Consider the following 26,948-nt stretch of genomic DNA (forward strand, 5'->3'; position numbering starts at 1 on the left):
CGCCGGCCGGAGCTGGGGGCGGGGCCGGCCGGCGGGAACGCCCGGGGCGCCGCCGGCCCGCGCCCGGGTCGCCGGCTCTCGGCTGCGCAGGGGCGAGGCGAGCGACTGCCCCTAGGGGAGCGCAGGGGCGGAGCGAGCGAGGCGGGAACGAGGCGTTGGTGGGACGAGAAGGTGGACGGTTTGTGGCGGACAGAGCTAGGACCGGTACTGGAAGAGCCTCGTGGCCACAGGCTGGAAAGTCAACAAACAACCTTCAGCATGGGGAGCACGCCAACGGGTCGTAATGCTAGCTTTACATATCTGCAATGAACCTGATAGCATCAGAATGGTAAAACGTTATGGGGTGGTGATGATATTAGTGTAGACCGGCTATCGTTAGTTCTCTCATTTGGCGACAAACTTGTCTAATTGATTTGGATGAGCTATGCCATGCTATTTTCACATGCTGCAGCATCCAGGAAAATAGTTATAAGCTGCTTTTTATTTTTCTATTAAGCTGCTTAAATATTTCACCCGCGAAAGCGGGAAATGCGATGTTTTGCACTTTCATAATGTATTGAATATTTCACCCGCGAAAGCGGGAAATGCGATGTTTTAGCACTTTCATAATATATTGATGCCACTCAGTGCCTTTGGCCTTCTTCATGACATGACCAAGCAATGTCGTCTCAAGGCTACCCCTGAAGATGACCCCTGAAGAGGATCCCTGAGGATGATTCCTGAAGATGACCCCTGAAGATGACACCTGAAGATGCCCCTGACAATGACCCCTGAAGATGATCGCTGATGGCTGTTAAATTCAAAGCGTTGCAAACCAATGATGCAAATGAATAAGCAAAAATGCAGCATCGCTTAGCGTTTCGCAGGTTGAATGTTTTCTTTTTTATTTAATGCAGGTTTTTTTACAAAGCATGTTGCAACATAAGCCGAGTGATGCAGAGGTAATGACCTTCAATGATTCTAGCTGCTTGAAGACGACAAAAATGAAATTAGTACAAATGGCTTTTCACGCCGACCCTGACGCAAAAGTTTGTTTTGTGCTTGCCCTGCCAGAGGAGCTCCGTTGTGGTTGGAAAGGGCGTCCAATTGTCTTTATTTTACCGTACGTCAGCATCAATCTGCACTGGAAAAGCCCGGGTTGACATGGAGATACTGCGGTAAGTACCCCAGTGCTTCCTGGCCCTGTAAAAACGTGCTGTTTTTCTTTCGTTTCCTGGCCTGTCAACTCACAATGGGTGGATACCGTCCCTACTCCTTCCATTCTTAGACGGGCTCTCCTGTACTTAAATGGAAACGGCTGAGGATGGCTAATGACATTTTTAGCTGTTGATCCAATATTTGCGCACATTAGGACAAAGCGCGGTCGTCCCCGAGCCGAATTAATGTCGGATATCAAAACGCTCACAATTAATAAGGCGATGAAATTTTAGCTTTCAGTCCAGACTCTCTTTCCCAAAGACAGTCGTTGTTTTTCTACACGACATAATCGCGATAGAACGTCGCACATGCAAGTTTCAGTGCGGCACTTTTAATCAGCCGAGACCAAATTGCCGCGTGATAGCACGTGCCGCCTCCTCGCCGTCGCTCGATGTAGCCACCAGTGTGTTGACGCGGTAGGCCCAGTAGCGATCCTGACGGCTCGCCAGGGGACGCCTCCCTAGTGCCCCCCCCCCCCCCCCCCCAGCCGGCCGGTCGGAATTGGCCGCCCTCTGTCCGCGTGCAACAGAGCGTGCAGCCCCCCCCCCCCCCCCCCCCCCCAGAGAAAACAACTCCAGAGCGCGCCAACAGCACGCCTGTTTCCCGCGAGCGGTTGGATGCGGGGCGGGTGGTCCGCCTCTACGCGTGCCTGCTGAGGGGCAGCGGGGACGGAGCACTCGGGACGGGGACGGAGGATTTACACGGGGTGACAGAACGACAATTTGCTGGTTTGCCTGCAGTGCGCGACGAAGCAGAGCTGGCGTGTTTGCCATCATGCATGCAGCGTGACGCGCGCTGGTGAATGTTGGGTGTGCGGCCACGGTGGGGAAAACGGCCAATTAATCGTCGTCAGCAGTTGGTCCGTATAGTGCAGTGATTCGATTATTCCACTTCGCGCGGGCGGGACGTCGCCACCAGGTAACGTCTAGGTCAGCAAATGCCCGGCATCGTGATTTGAGTGAAATGTTGGGATAACACCTGGAGGGAATAAGGGCAATATGTGACTTAAACATCACTATCGCAGCCTTCCCATTCTACACAGAAATTGGAAGGGTTGCATGCATTCTTGTGTGCAGTGGTATTCTTGCACGATAACTTACCGAGCTTCTGCGACGACGAAAAATCTTTCAATCAATTAAGGGTAGAAAGCCCACGACTCTGGCGGCCCGTAGTTTGCTATTCTCTATCTTGGGAAAGGGTGGACAAAAAAGCAATGGGAGCAATGGTCCGCCCTGAGGTGTCTTCTCTCATGAGGCTTCCATCGCTTTATACCGCGTTGCCGCTGTCTTCAATGAAATCATCGCACAATCCATCGGCAGTAGACACACCAGAGCGTTGTTTTGCTCATCCCCGCACTGGCAAACACCCTCTACCTGCTTTGTGTGTCAATGTTGTGCATCGCCGCGTTTTGGCATGATGTTTTGTGATTGATCCCCCCGTCCGCTAGCACGTGGCAGACGATCTATCGTGTCCGTACCATGCACGTGAGCACGGACCTGTCCGACCCGCTCGTGCACCCTCTGCCCATGTTTGTGCCTGCCCATCCCGGGGGGACGTTCTTCCCCGTACAGTCCGCCCTGCTTCCCACCCTACGTTTGCAAAAGCCCTCAGAGAAAAATACAGAGAATGAATGCTTGCTTCTAGACGGCTCTGGCGGATAGCCCCCGGACGTAATGCGTCATTCCGGGGCCGACATGGCCGGCGAGCGCGCGGAGCCACGGCGCATAGATCACCCCGGGCCTGTTGACATCATTACGTCTATTGCTCAGCGGTGGCCCACGGGTAGTTACGCTTTGTGGGCAGGCATTATGTAATGAGGGGAAATAAACAGCCAAATCATCGGCCCATAAGCCGATGCCACCACCTAGGGAACGGAGGGACGTACGAGTCGGAGGATAGCGCAGCGATCGTAATTTGAAAATAGGCGAAGCTAAAGGCAAGGCGGCTGGGAAAAAGACGAGCAGCACAGGTAAGGTGGAGACTCCGGAATGACATATACGCATTATATGTGTGCAGGGCTAGCAGGTAAAACGGAAATTAAATGTTGGTGAACGTCAGTCATATCAGTCACTGGTACGTTGATGATTACCTAAACAAGTGGCAGTGCACTTAAAGGCCTCGATACTGACTCATCTTTACTTTCCCTTATCTTGTCTCTGCCCTCCGGAAGCACCTTAATGACGACGCCGCGAGGACTCTGATAGCCTTCTTCATTCAAGGCAGGTTTCGATGACAATGGTTACTTAGATAGGCCATCGACAGCGGGTGTCTGCCTTCTGCGTCGAGGTTTCCCTCGGTCGCCGATAATATTTCCACTATTCAAACCACCTTGCCTAGCTGTTACACAGGAACCACCCACTCGATAAGGAGCTGAGCTGCTAAACTTTTCATGTGTGTGATCCCGTGTGACCGTAACGCAAACGTTGGTTAATGATGCGATAGCGTTGATGTGCAGTACCCGACAGTTGCACTTGTTATACCAGTCCACCTGATCTTCGCCGGTGCATTTAGCTACTCAAAGCAGATGAGTCACGTTGTGCTGCATTGCTTTAGACAACGCCAAACAATCTTGTTTGGAGTTGGCCCGGAGGCGGGCCCGGGGCCTCGCCTCGCAAGGGCAAACTTTGGTGCTCTTTCCTTCAACGAAGGGACTCCCTTATAATCAACTCAGCAATAAACGCAGTGAGCGATATTTTTTACCAGCAGCTTGGGTGATTTGAAATTGGGTTTATCAGTCAAATGTGATCTTTTAAACTGTGCACAGTACCAGCCCCTGCTATATTACGGTTGGTCAGCCGAAACATCGGTGTGCGGGACATAGAAGCAAATACACTTGCATAAACGCATTCACTATCAAAGCACACCAGCACGGTGGGTCTCCACTTAGCCTTCCCGGAAGTGCACACCTTTGCTCGCCCCTGATAAGCACTCACGTGCAGCGACAACTTCCGTTGGGTGTCGTTCGTGCCGCATGAAAACTTGCAACCTGTTGAACCGGTGTTACTGTGAATGCAAACAATCCAGCGTGGAAATCTTTGCAGTGAGATGCGCACCATCAGGTGTTTTGACATTGCTAATTATAAGTATGTATGAAGAAAAAAATATCCATCTTGATCCCAAGTGGATGGACAAATAAGTTCATTAAGAAGCAAAAAGACCGGTCACTGTTTTGTCATTGTTCGTGGATAAAAATCGGTTACCGGAGTTCATCCACGTAACATTGGGTACGTGCTTCTAAGCCTTCCGTAAGAAAATATTCTCCCAGCAATGCAGGTGTGATGCATCAGCATGAAGCTGTCATTTTTGACGTCACCGTTCTGAGTGTAGTTTAGCGAAGTGTTCCTAACATAGCCGCAGTCAGGAACAACGTCATCGATAATGGACCTGTAGTATGAAATGGGCATGCGGATAGGAGTGGAGGGAGTGGCGCGGATTAAAACAAAAACGGCAGTAAAGCTCCATCTTCAGTTTGTTTTCCTTGCATTGTTTTGCACTTACGGTACTGAAATTGTGAATGATTTTGAGGCGGTATCTCAGGATACTGATATCACTTGTCGGACCCACACGAAAAATCGGCATTTTAGCTTATCTTTTTGCTTAAAGGAAATGGTTCACTTTTGAAGATATTGAAGCAAGCATTAGGTATGATAAAACAAGCTCACTTATAGCTACTGGTACATATTTTAAGCGGAAAAGACTGCTCTAGACACAATTCTCTGTTAAGTAGATTTACTCCTTGGTACACCATTGTTTGATTACATCATGGTACCTTGCACAACATTGACTGAGAGTCAGTTGACATCCGTTTTATCTGGAAATCATGCTTACGAACGCTAGATATGAAAGCCTCGACAATCATGTTTATATTGGCCTTGATCGCCGCATGGCTCATAGAGTGGCGGGTTTTGAATGACGTTATCATAACGTCATAAGTGTCAAGGTGACTTTGAAATACTTGCCCCAAAATAACCTTCCCATTTTGCGGGCGTGTAGCTCAGAGAGTAGAGAGGCTTAGGTCTTCAGAATGCCAGGATTGTGATCAGCACCGAAAGGTCTTCAAGAAGTTTTTCCAGTTCCAAACCCCATAGAAACCTGGGACACTCCGTTCAAGATCTCTCCAGCCTTGCCCGTACCGGATCGTTCTGCAGGGTACAGAGCGTTGGTACCAGTGCGCTGCTACTAGTTACACGCTGGCTATTGTGGGCAGAAATTCTAAACAATGGGGCGGTGACCCTAGACCTGATCTTCATATCATGCCAACGTTGCACAAAGTATTAAATGCAGTTTGCCTGCCAAGTCCGTGAAGAGGTTATTTAACGTGTTTTCCACCTCGCCCAGGAACGCAGCAAGTTTTTCTCCACGGGGCGGTTGAGGGAACTCGGTGAGAACGCATCACGCCAATTTCCGATTTTCTGCAAAAATTCATCTATGGAAATATATTACAAAATGCAGTCGTAAGTCTCCCCCACCTCATTTGGCCTGCGCCGGTGATCTCAACGCAATTGTTTGGACGTACGCAGAGATAAGCTAGTTCTAGTCACGGCATGCAACTTTTTTCTTCCAAAGATTAATGAAAGGTCACTCGAGGTCAATCCACAATCTTTTATAGCATTACGCCTGGAATGATTAAACCTTTAAGCTGAATTTGCGACGATCATATAAAAGCACTCTCAGATATAGCAATGCTCTGTACAGTTTGCAAGATTTGACCTAACGCTAACTTCACCTTGGATGAGATATATCACACCATTGGCTTATGCTGGCCATTTTCTGTTATGATAACAGCTTTGTGGATTTCCTACGACATAACCAGCTCAGCGCTTTTATCAGATATTTTTAGATGCATAAATATCTGTTGCAGCGATTGCAGCATGCATGTCGCTAGTGGTTTTCATTTGGCAGAATGTCTGCACAGTACCAGAAACGGTGTCAGCAGTGGCAAAACGTTATATATTTGTTTGGTTGGAGGAATTATTTTCATGCGCGACTGTACCGTCGTTTACAAATTGGATAAAAAGTAAAAGCTTTTGTAGAGTGCAGTGGAATATTGAAATCGGTGGTAATTGTACAACTGCCAAATTCTCATCTAGAACCGTATTGGATATCAAATGAGGTGCGCCAGATTGTCAGCAGCATTGTGGGAGCTACGCCACAACATTGATCACATACCGGTCCCACACCGGCCTGCAGTCCTGCCACCTGGTCCCTCAACCACATCAAGGCGGCGTTGTCTCAAAGCCGGCCTCGATCTTGGACAAAGGTTGCAGCTCGCCCAGGCGGGTGAGCCTCCTGCGGTGGCGCTGCCTCTGCAGCTGACATGGAGCCCTCTGGGCGCCGGCGGGTGGCCAGGTCAGCCCTCCGGCGCCGGCAGCCATCCGGGCCCCAATCCCCATCCTCGTCCGGCCGTATCTTGCACGCAGATCAGCCTAGCCTGCATTAGTTATGAGCCGAATACTAATCCAGAGATGAGGAGCGGTGAAATAATAATGCCCATAACCGGTCGTCATGGCAACGCTGGACCAAATAAACCAGTGCCGCGGCTGAGTCAGGGCGGGGATGAGATGGCGGCCGCCGCGGCGCCACCGACGGCCGACGGCGGCGGCGACGGTGGCGGCGCGCCGGTCGACGCGTCGATTGATCTTCTGCAGCCGACGCGGATCTCGTGCCGGCCCGTGCGCCACGTGCCAGACCCGCGGCCGCCGGCGCCGAATCCGCGCACGGGCGCGGAGCGTGCCTCTTTGTTGGCGCCGCGGCTGCCCGCCTCATTAGCCGCACCCAAACACAAACACTTGTCGGCTATCTGTCGTTGCCATGGCGACAGCCAGGTGGCGGGCGTGAGATGCAGCCGACGCCACCGCGGTAGCGAGCAAACGAGGCGCGTGGGCCTGCGGCGCTGCACTGGTGCCCCGGGCGCTTCCGATATCAGGTAAGCCGCCGCGCGCCGGCTCCGGTTGCCCGCCGGCGGACGTCACGTCTCGGGGTCACGCTGCGTGTTGTAGGGTGAGATGTTGCGCGATGGCGCAACAAGGTTGTGCTTCGTAAACACCGTCTGCATGGTTAAACGACTGCCGCACGTGGCTCCAACGCTCGGTCTGGCTTGCTTGTCGCTGCTCATGTGGCAAGCGTGGCAAGGTACGACCATACAGCATTGCTGCGTCTGAGTTTGTGTTGTTTCTTGCTGTGTTTAGAGCGATACCGTATGTGATGCGTTTGACATTTCTGCTCGACCTATTCCTTACGTGCAACCATACCGGACATGGACTACCATACCGCATCACACCCTCCTAGTTCCTACCGAAGATATGAGTGTCTTGAATGAAGATCCGCGTGTGCAGGCAATGCTCAGGTTACACGGGGCAGACCCCACTCCATCTCCGAAAAATGAGCGTTGTCGTTCAGCGCGGCAAGAACAAAAATCTGGTCTCAATATGTTTGGACTCGTTCACCCATCCCCTGAGAGGACCTGGCATAAGTGAGCGTGCATACGTTTTCTGATTAGCATGCTCCACATACTTAATTGACTTGCTGGTATGGGACACGCTACAAAGAATGCTAACATCGGATTACAACAGCTTAGTCATTTGACGACTCCATTAGGGTACATCTGATTGCAATAGCTGATACATTGAATCGATAGCTTACGTAATAGCTTAAGCCTTGATGCAGGGAGGCCACCGTACAAAAGAAGAGGTAATTTCGTGGGATTACATACCCGTCTTAAGAAATGTAATCCGCGCCTTACAATGTGCGAAGCGCGTGCGTTATCTGAACGGTCCCGATGATCATCTGTCATTAATCTTTATTTGATCTCTCAATGATCTGTCAACGCGCCTGGGAACATCGTCGTGAAACCGGCGGGCGCCATCAGATCTCCGCCTCATCCCACAAACGTTCGCCGGCCACGGGTAATGGCTGTCATCTGGCGTGTCCGATTTTACGTCCCGCTGGTCGGCCCGCCTGCACGCGCGCGCGCCCCGCAGCAGCCGAGTTGACTAACGGGAGCAGCGGCTGGCTGCGGCCAGCAGGCCAGATGGAGTCTCTCCGCCGGCAGAGATACGACTGCGGGCGGCGGCGGCTGGCGCACCAGTCCGACTTGCAGCTGGCAGCCGGTTGACGAGGGACGTGTTTTTGGTGACAATCTACTAAAACGCTTCCAGTGCAACGGTGTCTCTATTACATAATAACGACGCATAGTTGAATGATTGCTGACCTTTAAAAGCCGTGAATGAGTCCCGACGAACTTTGTACTTTAAGCGTTCGTTCAAGCAGCATTCATCGGGGAGTATCAGTGTTGAATACGTACCTCGCTTGCAGGTACAAGCGCACTTGTTCTGGAATCAACGTGGAGCGTAAATCGATCCCGGGATCGACCACATTTTATTAGTGCTGGGGTGGAGTACATTCCACAAAGGATTTTGATAAGTCGGGACTTGGTGAGTTATTTTCCTAGAATCACATATGTGTTCTCAAAGCTCAAGTGTTAGTTACAAACGATTGCATCATCCAGACAGCATATATCGGCAGGAAATGGGAGCGAAAGTGGCGTGACTACGCAGTGTGCAAAATATTTGCTACACAACGGCTTATGTTCCATACAGCATACTTTATCTTCGAAATGTCACCCCTAGAATCAAACCGAACGCGGTCAGTTTCGGCACTGAACCAAATATTCTTGTGGCAGAATCGCAGTCAGTTTTATGTTGCTTTGATTCAGAGCCTGAGTCATGTCCGCGAGCTATGAGTCATGACCGGAATCGATTACGAGTGAGCACAAGTGTAGGCACGTGCGACTTTGCAGCCTTGGTGCACATAGCTCTTCAGACTTCGTAAAAGTTTGGGGCAAGATAGTTGCAAATTTGCAGTGTGCGAAATTCGAAGCCTGAATTATTAACTTAAATGTTCATAGCATAAACACAAAAATATCTGATTGAAATCAATGGCAGTGCTGACATGCAGTGACGGAAGACACCTTCAACTTCTTGCACAACTGTTGATTTGCTAGGTGCTCGTAGCTACTGTTTAAATTCTTGCACAACTTTGATTTACTAGGTGCTCGTAGCTACCGTTCATATCACTATGGCTGTGCCTTATTACCAGTCACCATATAAACACTGTTCACCACAGCATCCAAAGTCCAGTTCATAAAGACCGATCACTCAATGCTGAGCTTCTGCATCCAGCAGTCTTGCTACACATGATAACGTCTGGCTTTCGCGGAGAATTTTCCAATACATTTAGTAGACGAGAACCTAGCTTTGCGCGTTCCCACCTAGTGAGGGGCAGCCAGCGAAAACTGCACACAGCTCTTACGCCTTTTCCACGAAACATGCCACTGAACACTGCGAAGACAGAATTTTGTGCTATGGCAATGAAGAAAATTGGTCACGGTTTGCAGGCTCTGGAAAACTGACAGCGCGCAGCCGTACACGTTGGACCATCAGCTCACGTGTAAACTATGAAAGGGTTCATGGACATTTTGAGATATTGTGTACCGCAGTGGCCTCGGGGAGTCATTCAAGCAGTTTGATTACTTCCGGTGAAGAGGTATCATCATTAGGACTCACGTGAGCCCCGCGGACGCCGTGATGTGAGGTCAATTTCAGAAATCGTTTTAACCCGACATTTAGAGCAAATCTATGCTAGTGAATAACGCTCCTTGCACCATCGATTGAAGGTAGCTAGACTGTCTCTCCGCTCCTAGTGTCGCAACAAAACAAAAAGGAAGCGCTAAGGCACAGCTCAGCACGTGCCAGGTCACGTTTCCCAAAAGTGAAGGTGTTTGTGGACGGGCGACCATAGTTTGCTGCGAGGCAAGCAGTCGTGCCCGAGGTTTGCACCGCCTCAGGGAGCGTACCGCACGTGCTAAGCCCCCGTACGCACGTGTTAAACAACTGTTCTTAACGCCCGAGATGTGGCTCTCTCACATCCGTTCAATGCGGTCTGTTTTCATCATCAGATCGCCGCAAGGTGTCTCATTACTTGCACTCTCGCAGCTCTCGATGGTAACCCTTCCCTTGCTTTGATATCGACGCCGGCAGGGTTTGGTCGATAAACGGTTTTACATTTAGAAGGATACCTAAAGGAGAGTGTATCCGGTTTGGTACAAGATGTCTGTGGGGGGGGGGGGAGCATTGCAAAACCATGGGATGGTTTCACTCCTGCCAGCTTGACACTAATTGATCTCGTCTCCTCTCTCCTATTTCAACGCAACGTAGCGCAAACCAGCGCAAGAGATCTCTAACGCATTGCGCACTCCTGGTCGCTACAGACTGACACAGTTTTTTCCTGCGCTGCTGGGCCTTCACGAGGAACATTTCCAGTTCGCAACGATCACTCCCCTGTTTATCCTCTCCAGCAGCCCCACCCCAGGCATCACGCTTTCAGGGGGAGGGGGGGGGGGACAGCGGCCCGAAGGTGGTGGCGCGTGCCTGCCTAGGCGGATAATTTCCAGAGAGTGCGGGGGATGAGCGGATTGCGTGTGTCTCCGCCGCCGTCTGCGTGTCGCATTAGATGATTAAACAGCAAACGCTTCCGCCAGCCGCGCGCGTGATGAGCGTCGCGAGATCAGAGAACGCTGCCAACGCTCCCCAGCCGTATCACAGCGGCGTCACGCGCACGTGCGCCCCGCGCACCGTATCGTGCCATCGGTCTCTCTCTCTCTCTCTCTCCTCTCTCTCGGGCAGAGGAGGAGAGCGCGTAGAGAAGAGAGATCCCTCTCTCTCTCTCTCTCTTCCTCTCTCTCTGCTCTCTCTTCTATCATCTCTCTCTGATCTCCTATCTCTTCTCTCTCCTATCTCTGTCTCTCTCTCCTCTCTCATCTCTCTCTCCCTATTCTCTCTTCCTCTCTCTCTCTCTCTTCTCTCTCTCTCTCTCTCTCTCTCTCTCTCTCTCTCTCTCTCTCTCTCTCATAATCCAGATCTAATCCAGCCGCTGAACCAAGCAATTAATGTTAAAAAATTACGGCCCCAACTCAGTTGGATATATTTTTTAAGTAACTCAGTTTCCATAGCAAATGTCTTCTCTCACAGCTATTGACTTTTGTTTTTGTAATCCTATAGCAGAAGGCAACTTGTCTGATCTCGATCACCCGTCGCAAAAGACCACCCTGCGATCTATGCAAGCGGCGGTCGGTGTGCGCTGGCGACGCATCTGCTCCGACTCCGCGCCCGGCTGATGGGGCTCCGTCGTATCAGGTCGTCAGGCAACAGTCAAGACCTCTGTGTTGCTCCATCAAATGAAGACAGCGTTCTCAATCGACGCTGCTCTGCCAAATGATGACAGCGCTCTCGATCGACGCTGCTCTGCCAAATGATGACAGCGCTCTCGATCGACGCTGCTCTGCCAAATGATGACAGCGCTCTCAATCGACGCTGCTCTGCCAAATGAACACAGAGCTCTCGATCGACGCTGCTGTACCAAGTGAAGACAGCGCTCTCGATCGACGCTGCTCTGCCAAATGAAGACAGCGCTCTCGATCGACGCTGCTCTGCCAAATGAACACAGAGCTCTCGATCGACGCTGCTGTACCAAGTGAAGACAGCGCTCTCGATCGACGCTGCTCTGCCAAATGAACACAGAGCTCTCAATCGACGCTGCTGTACCAATTGAAGACAGCGCTCTCGATCGACGCTGCTCTGCCAAATGAAGACAGAGCTCTCGATCGACGCTGTTCTGCCAAATGAAAACAGCGCTCTCGATCGACGCTGCTCTGCCAAATGATGACAGAGCTCTCGATCGACGCTGTTCTGCCAAATGATGACAGCGCTCTCGATCGACGCTGCTCCATTAAGCGGCAGTGTTTTCGATCGACACCGGTCGCTTGACGCGCAGTTAGTCCCTGTGGCCCTTATCAAAGCAGGGCATCGCCATACAATGCCGTGCACACCTTGAATGGAGTTCTTTAAGCCAAGTTTAGCTCATCAACAAAACAGCCCGGTCCAACTTGCCGTAAGGTCCAGATCCCGTTCGCTGAAGGACACTCAAGTTTCCTGACGCTGACAGCCGAAAAGGAGAATGGCGCTGTGGACTATCTAGATTTGGAGACGGAGGTGAAATCGCCGGTCCGTTGCGGAACATCAATGCTTTGTACAACCCTCAGTAGGTAAAAATTATTGACGTCTGGATAGTAAAGTCTCCTTGCGCAGTCCTGGTAACAGTCGCCATAGCGATATGCCAGTGGCAGCAGACCATGCGGTGGCGTGTCGCAACGTTGTGCGCAAATAACTCTCCTCATGAGCATTAAGATGTTCTCTTCCATCGCCCGGTGAAATCGCATCCTGCTAGACGCGTCAGGAGGTACTTATCAATCTTTCCTGCCCGCAAAAAATACAGTCAGATCGCGGTCGAAACCAATCACACTCAAACACACCCACATGTCTTCCTAATGACAGTGCAGGTGGCACACTCATTCACACACATAGCATATTACTCTGGGAGACTCTCACCTTTAAAAGGTATTCCCATTCGTACAACACCCCCCACCTTTGCTGCCAGGCCAATCCAAAGTAAGCAAAAATAAGCAAAATATAATCGGCGCGGGGTATTATCATGCTGCATTTGACACTAGAAGCACGCAACCAAATAAGTATGCATTTATTCATCCTTAATACTTGCCTTATTCTAAGATTAGCATCCTAAACGAGCTTTTTCGACCTGTACGTGTTAATGGGTCACACCACTGTCGTCCTCTCCAGCTCGAAAACGTCATTTGCAGCACGTTTGCGCGTCGTTCGGAGTCTGCTGTTTCCTTCAGCGGAAGCGGCGGTGACCTCAGGCTCCTTGCGCCGCAGCGGCGGGCGTTACTGCGGGAGGGGGAGGCGCACCAGATGGCCCCATTACCTGGCGGAGGTGGTCTCTAATGGCTCTAATAACGTCCTGCGTCCTGTCATCTCGCACCCCGGGAGCAGGCGTGCCCGCCTTGGCGCGAGAGCGGTCGAGACATGTGGCAGACGGGCCGCGCCTCAGCGGGCCCGAGGGGAGGGGTAGGGGAGGGGGTCACAGAGCGGCGAGACCGGCCCAAGCATCAACGGAAGCCCACCGAGGGGATAACACGGCATCAGGGCTCGGAACAGAGCTATGGAGAGATGGCGAAAGGGAGATACGGCAGAAAAACAGAAGATCGGTCAGAAGAGTTATTAGCGGCAGCAGCAGATCAGAAAGAGCTAGAGATATATGGACGGAAAGAAAAGGGTTGTCGTGGTAAGAGGGGGATAGAGAGAGAGAAGGCGACAGAGAGGAAGGAGGGGAGCAGAGGAGGAGGAGGGGAGCAGAGTAGTGGGAAAGAGGAAAGAGAGAGGGGAGCAGAGTGGAGAGAAAGAAGAAAAAGAGGGGGAAAATAGCTTCGCTGGGAAAATGTGTGAAAAAGAAAGAGGAAGAGAGGAAGGAAGGAGGATGGAGGGAGTGGGGAGAGAAAGAGAGAGGTAGATAGAGGGGAGAGAGAGAAAGAGTGAGAGAGAGAACGCTACACAAGCCAGAGACATACCTGATGTTGAGATAGTCGTTTTTCGGGCCAGTTTTTCTCCGCGACGCTGAAGCAGATAGAGAGCGTTGGTCTGGCCAGCGTGAAAAGGTCGCTCAAAAGGAGCTCAACTAGTTTTTGACGCGGTCGGACGACCGGCTGAGGACACGGGGGTCAGCGCGCGGAGCAGAGCGCGGTCATCCCAAACTCGTCTGTCGGCCCGCGGGAGAGAGCCGGCCAGGTTTTGTCTCGGCGGCCGACACGGAAGCTCGCGGGGTCACCCCGGTCGGCCGGCGGCCTGGCTCCTGTCAGCGGGGCGAGCGGCGGCAAAAACTGCGCCACGAAGCAGCTCGCCGCGCCGGACGATAACGAAGAGCGGACGGCGCCCGACAGGTGAACCCGATTCTTGGCGCCAGCGTCACCCGCGCGCGCGGCCAGCGGCTCCCGGCATTTCGCGGAGAGCGCCGGCGCCTGGGGAAGACACGACCGCAGTGACGCTGCAGTGAGCTGAACAGATCCGGCGTTTTGTAGAGACGTAGCAACCGCTACTTGGCAAGGGGTGCTATCTCTAAGGGGCAAGGTATCCATGGTCGCTGTTTATACCGCAATTTTAAAGCAAAGAAAGTCATCAATTATTGATCGCACCAAACCGACCGTCAGCGCCCACCGTGGCCAAAGGCGTGACATTGCGGCTCTTCGATAAATAGTGGTCGACAGATACGCCGTCCGATAAATAATACTGCAATTTCCGGCCAGATAACAAAGATCATTATTAGGGGGACCTACGGAGGGGGCAGCGCGGCCACACTGAAGACCGGTAGATAGTAGCACTTGCGTAGTGCGGCATCATACTAACCTAACGTGCAAAACGTCCCTTAAACCATCAAGCGCCGTAGACCATCTGCTCCCTAAACATCCCCGTTGCACATTCATCCAAGAACCGCACCGGCTGACCCCGCCCCTATCCGGGCGCGGCGCGTGTCTCCTGGCCGAGACGACGGGCCCGGCCGAGCGGGGCGGCTAATTAACGAGCTGCGGCGGTCGCCCGGTGGCAGGGGCAGGTGTTCCGGCGCGGCGCCCGGCCGTCGGCCAGGGGTCGTGAGATGAGCCGGCGCCGGACGTTTTTCTCCCCCGAGAGCCGGCCCACTCCCATGGTTAGGCGGTGTTCCCAGGTGGCGGCGCGACCGCGGCTGCAGCGGCAGCGGCGGGGCAGGGACGGGGACAGGGCGGAAGCATGGGCGGGATCGAGGACGGAGCTGGAGCACGGACGGGGCGGTGGAAGGGACGGGCCGGAGGAGAGACGCACAGAGCAGGAACCGGGCCCGTTTGCTGGACTCGGGCGCGCCATCGACATGCGCGGAAGTGAACCTTCCGCATCACGGGAGGTTGTCTTTCGGTGTGGTTGTGCCCGGCGGAGGCCGGGAGGACAGCGACCTGGGTCCTACGACCTTAGCCATGTCACGAACTGAACGCAGACAGATTGTCTCGATCATCATTCTCCTGACATGTCACTGTAGCGAAGCAGTGGTCTTTGACCGGCCCCAGTTATTGCCCTCAGCCGCCCGCCCAGGCCGCCATAACTGAAGTCCTCGGCCGTGATCACGCCCTCGCCATGCATTCGCCGTCCGCCAGCGCAAGCGTGCCGTTTCTCAATCGTTGTTTCTGTTGTGTGCTGAAAGTGCGTCACTCAGAGGGAAGTGCATGCCTGGTTTGCGAGGTGGTCGATCCGTGGGCTCGGTTGGTTGACTTCCTGACCACTGGCCATGGAGACGGAGTGGCGATTGGAGTTCTGGATGGAGTGGCGAGAAAACCTGCCCGGTCATGACTCATCCTATTCCATGTGACGTTCTGTTTTTCTATTTCGTATTGTTGTTTTTTTACCGTGCGGCGGGTGTTTCCGTGCGCATCAACAGTGGACCGCTGTTGAACTTTAAGATTGGTCTGCTCTGGTCTCGGTTGCGAGGGACGCGTGGTGCGCGAGCGCCGAGCTGCAGCGTGTCTGGCCATCAGCGTCGCTGTTCGCGATGTCCGCTCGCCAATCTGTCCCACGCCGCGTGCCGCGTCGCCTCCGTCAATTGCCCGAGTCTGACAAGCGCGCTCAGCGCTCTCATTTCTCGCTGCGACAGTTGTGTGCCATCTTGTGGTCCGCCAGCGCCGGCCGCAGTCCATCCATCTCGCCTTGCGGCCTCATCGGCCCGCGTTCTGCTGGCCATTTTTCCCATCCCGGATTAGGTCCACGGTTTCTGTCTGGGACGTGATTGCCTCGTCTGCGGTCCGCTTCCTTTGTTCCGCGCGGCTCAATCTTGCTGCCAGCGCTCGGAAGTGCTCTCCATTTGGCGCTGTCACTAATGCTCCAGCTTCCTCCGTGAACACCTTCGGATGTGGATCATTACCGCCCGCCGCCGGCCATCCACGCATCCAATTGCCGCTGAAATTGTAGCATCACGGAGTCCCACACCCGGAACGGTCTCGCCGCTCACAAAAACAGTGGCGCAGCGCGCGGCCGGCATCACAGCGTGCTCCTGCGGTGGCGCAGCAATCACGTGCGATGATGACGCTAAGTAGGCGCTCTCGGGCTCGATTTTCCGCCGGTCCACTCGGCTGTCCGGCTGGTAATCGGCGTGCGCTGCGCCGCTGGAAAGGCGCCGAATCTGGCCGGCGCCGTGTGGGAACGCGGCGGCGAGGCGCCCCGGGCTCGCCCGCCGGGCCGCGCCCGAATTACCCGCCGAAAATTATGACATCTCGACGCGTGAGAGCGCCGGAGAACAACATCTTGTGCCGCCGACCGCGGCGCGCGCCGCCGGCCCTTTCCCAGGCCGACTCCGGCGGCTAAATTAATATTTGCGGCCGGCGCTCGTCAGCCGCGGGCGCCGGAACGGAGGCGGCTCCGGCTCCGGCTCCGGCTCCGGCTCCGGCCGCCGCTCCCGCGGAGCCGCTCACCTCGGGTCGGCAGCGGTGACTGGGACGCTGGGAACCGCGACGGGACCGCGCCGGGCTACTGAGGGAGCAGATTTCGCACCAATAGACAAACAGAAGCTGCCGTTGATCTCGTCTGCGCGTGCTGTACGAAGTTGTTGGAGACGCGGGCGATGCGGAGCGGAGTGACACAAGCAATAAGGAGTACAAGGTGAGAACAAATATGAGACGAAAACGAGAAGTGGGCGGGAAAGGGAAAAGAAGAAGAGAGAGAAGAGAGAGAGAGAGCGGGGGAGAGAGGGGGAAAGAGAGAGGGAGAGAGAGAGGGGCGGAGCGACGCAAATGTGTGAAAGTTGGTTGAGGACAGTCCGGCGTCCGGCTGAGCCTCTCGGAGAAGCAGACAGCACCGACTGCCTTGAGCCGTGAGAGTCGAGGTAGGTGAACTCCAGCGCCAGCTGACATGAACTGGCTGAGAGTGAACTACCGCCAGCCCACTGGGGAGCCAAGCCTGGGGCAGCCGCGGGGCCCAGCGGCCGAGCCAAGATGAGCCGGCCGAGGCGCCTCAGACGAGCTGCTCGGTGCCCGGTCCCACTGGCTCATCTAATAGCTCAGGGCGGCACATCTAATTGTCGGCGGATGCGTGAGCACGGCCAGCCAAGCGGATTTGATAGTCAAATTACCCGGCGGGATATACCGGGCGGCGCGGGGGCGCCGGCCAATTACCGCCCACCACGATAAGTCATCGCAGGGAGAGCGGTGGCTTTACGCAACGGCGCATCTGTCGTCGGCGGGGCGGACGCAGGTGGAAATCACGCCAAGACCGAGGCCGTTACGCAACGCATCTGCTGCGGTCATCGACGCATAGTGGCGGGTGCTGATTGGTGATGTGTCAGACTGGTGCTGGTTGGTGATGTGTCAGGCTGGTGCTGGTTGGTGATGTGTCGGGCTGGTGCTGATTGATGGTGAGGTGTCTTAAGCTGGTGTTGGCGCATAACGTGGTATTTTAAGCCGGTTCTGATTAGTGTTGCGGTGTGTCAGGTTGGTGCTGACTGGTGGCCTTTTTTGTCAGGCTGGTGATGCTTGGTTTACACTTTGAGTTAGGCTGGCCATCATTGGTGGTGTCATGTATGGCCTTTATGTATTTAAGGGAGCGTTACACATTTGTATGGGGTTTAAGCTCAAATAGTCATTTTAAAGATCATTCGGTACAGCTCACGGCCTTCCCCTCTTAAACACCCAAACTTAGTTAGTTTCTGAGCTACATGCCCGTGAAGATGTGCAGAATATTTTGTTCAGACTATGCCAAGGTCATTCATGCATGCATGACGCCATAGCAACGTTTTTCAAATACTGCCACTGCATAAGTCGTGGGGCGTTCAAAGCCGCGAAGAATATTATCGTCCAGCCGTTCTGATCTGGCGTCCTTGAGCGCGATTCCCACATATAATGGACATCGATTGGATCTATAACAGTGTTCAGCAAACTGAGCAAACTTCAATCACGAAGCACGTTTGGGCTATGCAGTATAAGAAGTTAGGCCTGGTTTCTTCACCTGCCAGTTATTACGGAAACAAGACTTGTAGCCGAACAACTTAAGAATGACATCAGAACCGAGCATGTGAATTGAAGTAAACGTCTTACACTTACGAATCAATACGCAAGAACACCATAAGAAAGCGCGAAAACATGAGCACACCATAAGATTTGGCTCAGCGAACACTTTCAGTCCGTGCTGTCATCCCTTCATGAGTTTGAAGTACAAAAAGTGGCAGTTTCGCACGGCCAGTTTGGTAGTACCTTAACGTGATGCAAACCGTCCACGACATAATTAAACAAGGGCGTATTTGGGAGCATATTCAAAAGCTATATAATTGTTTGTTTATAGCAGTTTTTCTACTTGAAAGTACAGCAAGATTTATAAGTGAGTTTATTTCATCATAATTTATGCTTGCTTCAATATTTGCAAATGAGGAGCATTCTCTTTAAGGACATGGTTGTGAACTGCACCGAATGATCTTGAAAATAACTAGCTCGGTTCAAAAACCCCATGCAAAAGTGGAACACTCCCTTTCCTTTCAGAATCATTCACCACACGAAAACTGATCTCAAATCGCATCTTTACGAAGTTAGAAGTAAGAAGTACCAAGTTATCTTGACTTCTGATACGACTAGGATAAGATTGCGGTAGAACTCTTCAGGTCAGTGTCGAAAAATACTGGTCATCCCAGACAGATGAAAGGTCGTCATTTTTCACGACAATTGCTAGAACTTTATGTTTAAGTAGGCTACACTACATGCAAGCTGGCTTATCACTTTGTATTCTGCAAGCTGGTTTCGAACTGTCTGCATGGGTGAGCTGCAACTGACTCTTGCAAGAGAAGGCATTCGCTAAGCAAAGCTTTTTCGGTGTATCAGCTCAACCAACCACACGAGTTGTGCAGGAGCGCGTAGGCCTTAAAGTGTCGCGCGACACTGCGACAGGGCCGCCTCGGACACGGGTTGATCCTTTCTGACCAATTTCCAACTAACTTTTCCGTGCCATTCAAACCAAATAGGACGCCCACTCCAGGACTTGTGCCACTATCTAGTGCCGCTGGATAACTGACGCAGCACCTTTCCCCTGGCCATGACGAGACGAGACGGCTATAATGCGCACCCAAATAACATAGGTCAATCGTCTTAGCCAAGAATGATTTATTTCCGGTGATGGCGGCGGGGTCAGCCCGGGTCGCGGTCTCAGGCGGCCGGCCGGCGCCTGTCGGTGGGAGCTGGTGTTTCGCTGGGGGTCCTGGGCCTCTCACGACCCCTCTCCGTCTGAGGGATGGACGGACCTAGCGCCCAGCCTGCTGACGACCTAGTAACGGTTCACTCAGGCCATTGTCAGCGCGATAACGGGATGATTAGACTGTCACCGACTCGTTTCGGCCCGCTCAAAGCTGGCCATCGACCGCTGATAAACTGCGCGCGCCGGTGGATGGCCAGTGACGACGTCAGGTCAGCGGTTCTCGCCCGAGGCGAGCGCCGGGTCATCGACACGTAATCGGGGCCCGTCGGCCTGGTCACCGCCACGGCCGCAATCCTGGGGCATCGGCGCGTCGCCAGCGACGAGCCTCATTGGACTGACGACGGTCGAGCGCCGGGGCCGTGTCCAACCCGTCATTAGACGTGGTACGAGTCGCCCGCGTGCTGTCGCACCGGCGCGCCGCGTCGGCGCATTATTTCGGGCACGGTCGGCGTAATGACCGAGCTGCTCCGCCGGCGCAGCTGATTTCACGCGGTCAGCGCGCCGCGCGCCACGAGCGCCGCAGCCGCGCCACGGTCGCAGCGCTGCCGTTTTACCGTTTATTTTCATGCCAAATTTAGCTAACTGTATCATCGGCTGTCGCAGCGCGCCGGATCCCCCCATTAGGGTGATTACGTGGCCATTACGAGCCCGTAAGAGGGCCGCGGCGACCAGCGATGGCGATTAATGAGCGCCGGCGCACCGGAAGGATGGCGATGCGCCGCAACTCGCCGCCGCCGCGCCGGATTGTGTGTCACTCGGCGAAAAAGCGGCCGTCGCCGGGCCGCGATCCCGGGCCCGCGGAGGGCGAGTTTTTGCGAGCGGCGTCGGCTGCGTATCGGAGCCATCGCCAGGAAGGGTCACGGGGCCAGAGTCCGCCGCCGGCTGGCGGCGGCGGAACGGGAGCGGCGACCGGATGCCGAGGGGCCCCGGCGGCGGCGGAAGAGAGCGGCTGGCCGACCGAGCGACCCGCGCCAGCCTCACTAACGCCCGTCGGGAGGTGGGCCGACGGCAGGTGCAGTCGGTGCTTTGGTCTGACGTTTGTTTTCATCATGGGCTTTTTCTATGGTGAGATCCGACGTCCGTCGAAAGTCGGGCTTATGGCTATTGGTATACTTTTAAGTGGAAAAGGCTGCTCTGGAGAACGTGATTTCTATGTGTAGGAAATCTGCTGCTCAATGCGCCATTCCTTGATTACGTCATCATACCTGGCACAACATTGGTCAGTTGACGGCCGTTATATCCGGATATCGTGCTCACAAATACCATATCTGAACGACCCGACAATGATGATTTTATTGTTCTTGATCGCCACATGGCCTATGCGTTCACAAGATTTGAATGACGTAATCATGGTGTCATCGACACCTTTGTGACCTTAGAATAGTCTCCTCAGAATAGTCTGCACATCTTCGCAGGCGTTTAGCTCAGAACCTAGAAGGGTATATTTCTTAAGAATGGCAGAGTTGTGAATTGCACCGGATGATCTTTAAAATGCCTATTTCAGTTCAAAACCCCATGAAAATGTGGGGCACTCCCTTTCACGGGTGTCGCTTTGTATTCTTTTGTGAGCGTCCTGCCCCCCCCCCCTAAATGTTGAGTTGCCCCCCCCCCAGTGTTGGCTTGGTCCCCCAATGTTTTGGACTGGAATACTACAAAAACGTGGGTAAAAGATGGCCATAACACAAAGTCCATCTTCTTTGATCTTTCTGCGTAGTGGCGTCTCGTACCACTTTCATAACAAAAAGTCATGGTTGCTCTTACCACAAGATACAAATCATAACAGTTGGGCGGATAAACGATGCAATAAATTTCACATATCTAGCGCCATAAGACACGTAATGGTTTGTGATATAAAAATGAAAAGCTGTAGAATATGGGAATGGCGTAAGTCATTCATGGCTAACCCCATCCCCGTCCCCCTCAACCGAAATGCGTGCCGACCCCCCCCCCCCCCCCCCTCCCCCTCTCCCCCCCCCCATGACCGCCATAGAAGGGCGCCATCGGTGCCCTAAGGCGGCCTCTAAAGGGGCACATTCACGTGCAGATCAGAAGAGGCGCGTGCGTTCAGTGCCTGCTCCCTGAATCCAACCCTGCATAACTTCTGTACTGCTTGAATTAAATACTCTTATAAATTATGCAAATATTTAGAACATATATTGTGTTTAATCAAATCAAAGAGAACTAAATCCGATGAGAAAAACATAGGAGGGTAGGTTGTCGGGCCTTAGGTTCGGCGGCCCCTCCAATGGTTTACAAAAACTGACCCACTTGCTCCCTTTAACTTTCACATGCCGTCTTTCACGTTTTAAATGCTATAGTGAAAAGCACCAGATGAGAAAAAAATTGTCAAACTAGCGTCAGTCTAACATCCTGAAACAAGTCGCAGACTCTCCGGTTTGGGGCCTCCCGGTCACCGAGGGTTTCCCGTCCGTCTCCGTATCCGGCCGGTGGCGGCGGCCTTCTGCCGCGGAGCCGCCCGCTCCGTAACCGGAGCGGGCGGCCGCCCCGGCGCTGCTCCTCTCACCTGTGCCGGTGTCCGCTTCCTCGGGCGCGGCCGGCGGCGGCCCGTTCCGCGGCCCGGCTCCTCCCCGCCCCCCGGGCGGCGAGGAGGCACGCCATCGGATCCCCGTGGGCGACACCGGCCGCGCGGCGTTACCGGAGCGGCCGGCGGCGGTCGTGGCGCGACACCCGATCCGCGACAAACACGGCGCGACGCACGCACCGACGCGCGCGGTGAGGGATCTGGGCGAGAGGCCGAGTCTGCGTGACTCGGCGACTCAGATGTTGGCTTGACGTCCGACGGGCGATGTTGTCAATGGAACGGCCCGTAAACAGCAGTGTATTGCTCCCCGAAACAGCGCGCAGGCAGAGCTTTGCTGTGTGAGTAGACGTGCTGATCTATCCGGATCGTGTGCGTGATCAGCTTTGTCGTGCCTGAGTGCGTTTGGGGGCGCCATCCAGTTTCCGGAGCGGTAACATGCTCGCTTGGGCTCCAGCCAGGCGCAGCAGCACCGCGCCCGAGCGACGTGCGAGAGCTGCACTCCCGCTCCGGTGTGGTGCCGGTGAGCGATCCGAACGCTGGCCTCCACTGCCCGAATCGTAACACGGCGTCGCAGCCGAGTGTGGTTACTGGTTAGACCGCAATCGAACCCGTTCGCATCGCCAATGCCAGATAACTGGCGTTTGCCGGTGTCGTTCGGTGAGTGACGTCACGAAAGCGACAAGCATTTGTAGGTACTGTCATAATTCACGGCGATTAGGTTGATGTATCCCAAGCCATCCGAGAGCATGCTGCTAAGTTGTGCCAAAACCTCGTCCATAGAACCTCTTGTGCCGGCTCGAACTAGCTGCGAGGCAACGTTAAACCGCTTACGTCACTAGTGATAGTTTAAGTTCCGGTTGCTATTTGGGAAAGGTACACAGGGAAGGAGACTGAGACCTGCCGCCTCCGTCCACGGGCTCCTGTCAGCGACACAAAGCCTGGAGTGTCCCACATTTGTATGCGGTTTTGAACTAAAATGGGCGTCTTGAAGATAATGCAGTGCTGTTCACAGCCCTGGCCTTCTTAAGATCTAAACCTCTCTAGCTTCTGAGCTACACGCGCGCAAAGATGTGCGGACTATTTCGGGAGGTCATACGGGCATCCATGACGTCATAAGAACATCATTCAAGTCCTGTCATTCATTTGGCCATGCGACGATCAAGACAATAGCAAGACAAGATACAAGCAATATTGTCGAGTCGTTCGTGGCGTTCGTGGCGTTGACCTGGCGTTCGTGAGCAAGGTTTTCAGACAGAACGGCACGAACGGTGTTAAAATAACTTATTCCATCATATATAATGCTTGCCTCAATATCTTGGTGGTTCCTAAGTGTGGAACATTTGCTTCAACCCAGCGTTCGTCACTGCAGTGACAATGGACCCTTTGAATGGCTGGGCCAACGCATCCCCCCCCTCCTGTCCGTGCAGGGGGACATGGCTGATGCCATATTTAGTATAGGTCAGAGCAGCATACCTTCCCCCTCCACTCATCCTCTCTTTCTGCCATTCCGACAAGGTGCCTTGAGTCGTTCGTTACACGTTCAGGAAATACCGCTGGAAAACACTGGACACTGAGCTTTTTACGATTGTATTGCTAGGTCATTGTTTCTCTTGGTTATTTTGACGCAATGTCACAAACATCACATCTTGCTGTGATGGAAGACTGGGTGAATTAGCAGTGCCATTTGTGACGTCATCATGGTCTTCGGGGGGGGAGGGGGGTCACAGCTACCGCTCGCTCGCCAGCGGGCGGCCGGGGCGGTCACCTGACCGGATGTGACCTAAGGGGCATGCGGGCCGCCCGGGTGACCTTCAGTGGACGGAAAATATACCACCCACCGCACCCGAAACTAGCGTTAGTGTCCCGCTCTTTGAATGGGCACGCCACGTGGGCGCGTGCTCCATTGCAGCATTCTTATGGCTTCTTTTTGTGATTGACTATGAAGTGCTCGCCGATACGCCTTCAAGTCTGATTGCAGCATGTATAAATGGCCAACAGCCATGGACATGGACTCTGGTGAATGTTGGCCACGTGTGGGAGCTGCGTAAGCATATATTGACACCCTACAACTCCTTGCGTCTTCCTCCGTCTGCCCGAAATCAGCGCAGACATCTCTAGCAACTCGTGAACCCCGCTCCACGGCACCAGACCACGATAAAGCGGACTATATACGGCCGCGGACGCTGGCTCCGACCAGCCAGACCAGCACGCACACCTGCGGCATTGTCGGAGCATGAGCATGGCGCCGAGACACCGCGTCGTGGTGTTGCTCGCTCCTCCCAGGCCGGGTAGTGGGCGGCGGGGCTCCGTGGTGTTATTCGCTCCCTCCGGGGCCGGGCAGTGGGCGGCGAGACTGTGGTGTTGCTCGCTCCCCTCAGGCTGGGCAGTGGGCGGCGAGACTGTGGTGTTGCTCGCTCCTCTCAGGCTGGGCAGTGGGCGGCGGGGCTCCGTGGTGCTGCTCGCTCCCTCCAGGGCTGGGCAGTGGGCGGCGGGGCTCCGTGGTGTTGCTCGCTCCCCCAGGCTGGGCAGTGGGCGGCGGGGCTCCGTGGTGTTGCTCGCTCCCCCAGGCTGGGCAGTGGGCGGCGGGGCTCCGTGGTGTTGCTCGCTTCCTCCGGGGCTGGGCAGTGGGCGGCGGGGCTCCGTGGTGTTGCTCGCTCCCCTCAGGCTGGGCAGTCGGAGGCGAGCCGTGCGGGAACGGCAGCGCGCCCGACCTGGCACACCTGCGGGATGGAAAATTGGGGCGGAACTAGACATGTGATTGCCAATTAGCCGTCGTTCTGACGCGCCCTGCCGGTGCGCCACTGCGCCTCGCTGTAAAGACCAAGCCATTATCCGCGCAAATTACCGCGGGCCATTACAACGAGCCCTGTGCAACATGTTGCTGCGGTGCCACGCTTCGTGTGCCGCTCAGCCGAGCGGCGCCATCTTAAGCCGCGCTTGCGACCTGCGGCGTCTTCCGGCGCGTGCGCGCGCGGCCAGGGTCTCGGCAGTGCGCCGCTTGTTACCCCGCGCCGCCATCGCCGCCATCGGCCGCGGCGAGCGCGGCGCGGTGCGTGGCGCGGCGTCGAATCTGTGCGTGAGATGAGAGATGCGCTGCGGGCGGCGCGCGCTGATTGGCCGTGGCGGCCGGCGATCCGCAGATGCGGCCGCTGATTGGTCGCCGTCTGGAGATCAGATCTGGGGCCGGGCGGCGGAGCCGGCGTGCCCGACAGCTTGGCCTCGCTGGAGGCGCCAGGCCGGCCGGCCTCGGTGAGCGCAGGGGCAGCTGACGGTCGGTTCCAGCTCACTGCGCCCTCTAGGCCTCCGCTGTACTGCTGGGTGCCGGGAACGAGGGTCTGCTTGGGCTGGCGACGGGCAAGGAGAGCTTTCTGGAGCCACGTCCACTGCGCTCAGTATTTTATGGCTTTGGTTTCGTCGCCCTTGATGTCTCACGGTGTATGACAGGTAAATGAACGTACTTTCACCAGCGACTCTCAAGACTATCAGTCTTCTGGATAGCATGTGTCATCAATTTTGCCCGTAGAACGGACATTTATTCGTTAAGCGTTTCGGTAAAATTGGAATTCGCTTCACACGGCGACCGAGGTTCGGCATAATTTTCTAACGTCTAATAGGTCGTCCCCTAGGCCCGGGCGGGAAGTGATCACGCCTGCAGCAGCAATTTCTGAAATCTAGGTAATTTCTGATTTCCTTTGTTATCATTTTGTGGGCTACTGGAGGATAAATAGTGAGCAGAGCGGAAACAGTGTTCAGAGCAATTTAAGCGCAATCAAGGGGTCCCCAGAATCCCGACCACAGTTAATACCATTTGGTTAATTATTCGTCCGTTGCAGCGTCTGAGAACAGTGCAGCTCTTGTGCGATGCGCCCTACCGGCCGCGTATTACACTTCTAACTACTGGGAACCGGCAGTCGACCATGGGAACGCAGCCACTTATTAATAAGGAGTAGCGATGCTAGGAAGCGGCTGCGTCCAGCGAATTAGGCGCCTGTGGGATAGACAGACGGCTGATTGATGACACTGTCCGAGACCGATGTGGAAACACACAGATCGGGAGAAATTCTCGTCCAGCCAGCTCGAATAATGGACCGTAAATATAGACTTTGCGACACAAGCGCCGACGCCGTTTGGAGGCGGCCATTGGCCGGGCGCGCGCGTCGAGCGGTCGCGGCAGCGCAGCTCACGGCGCGGCCAAAGATCGCTCCTCCTCCGATCTGGGTCGGAGCACGGACGAACCGTTGGCCGGCCGGCGCCCTGCGTGACGCGTGACAGCGTGACAGCGTGACACGCCGGCAGGGCGGGCCCCGTTACGGCGGGCAGCAGGGACGCCGCGGTCGCATTGTGGCCCACCAAGACCGGCGTGGCGCCTGTCCGCCGCGCCGTCTCTCGCCGACTCTAATGAATTCATCTGCGGCTAATGGCCGCCGCCGGCTGACAGTAATGCCGGCCTGCGTGCCGGCCGCGCCCTGCGCCAGATCTGCCGCCCGCACGGGCCGCGCGGCGTTAAATGGCGCGGCGCGACGGCACAAAACCGGTGCGTTTTTGTTTTCATCTCGCCGCCGGTTTTTGTCGTTTCCGGCCGGTCCAGGTGGCGTGACCCGCCGGCGCCTTTGTTTTGGCGGCGCGGCAGGAAATCTCCCATCACCGGCGACTGCCGAGCCGCCGCGCCAAGAAGGTCGCAATCGCCGCCGGGCGCCGGCTGCCGCCGCTGCCGTCCGGCTGAACTCGCGGCTCCCGTGGCAGGACGACTCCGCACGCGCTGTCGCAGGCGCCGCGAAAACGGGACTCACCCTGGAACACTCCGCTTTCCAGCGGATCGGAGCAATCAGCTGCGCTAATGAATTGCGAGCACGGCGATTCGGGTCATGTTTTGCGGCCGGTTAGTCGACATGAATTCGATGCGGCCGTTTTTCGTCGCTGAGCAGTGGAGGATATCTCCCGTCGTTTTGCGTCGCGCGTGCGCTTGACTGAGCAGCAGTGCGCTTTCATGGTCAGGACGGTGACGGCTGTGCCCTTCAGTCCGGCAGAACGACCTTAGTCGGCCGGGAGAG

General features: G+C 54.8%; 1 protein-coding gene across 1 annotated transcript in view; it reads left to right on the forward strand.

Moving 5' to 3' along the window:
• Positions 1–6,902: 6,902 nt before the first annotated feature.
• Positions 6,903–26,948, forward strand: part of LOC119098850 (oocyte zinc finger protein XlCOF7.1) — a gene marked incomplete at its 3' end in the record, with an annotated part of 65,366 nt that continues 45,320 nt past the window's right edge. Inside the window, exon 1 of the mRNA XM_037221896.1 lies at positions 6,903–7,123. The remainder of the gene's footprint in view (positions 7,124–26,948) is intronic.

Source organism: Pollicipes pollicipes, unplaced genomic scaffold (genome assembly GCF_011947565.3).
Source record: "Pollicipes pollicipes isolate AB1234 unplaced genomic scaffold, Ppol_2.1 Scaffold_4740;HRSCAF=5597_pilon_pilon_pilon, whole genome shotgun sequence".
Taxonomy (NCBI): Eukaryota; Metazoa; Arthropoda; class Thecostraca; order Pollicipedomorpha; family Pollicipedidae; genus Pollicipes; species Pollicipes pollicipes.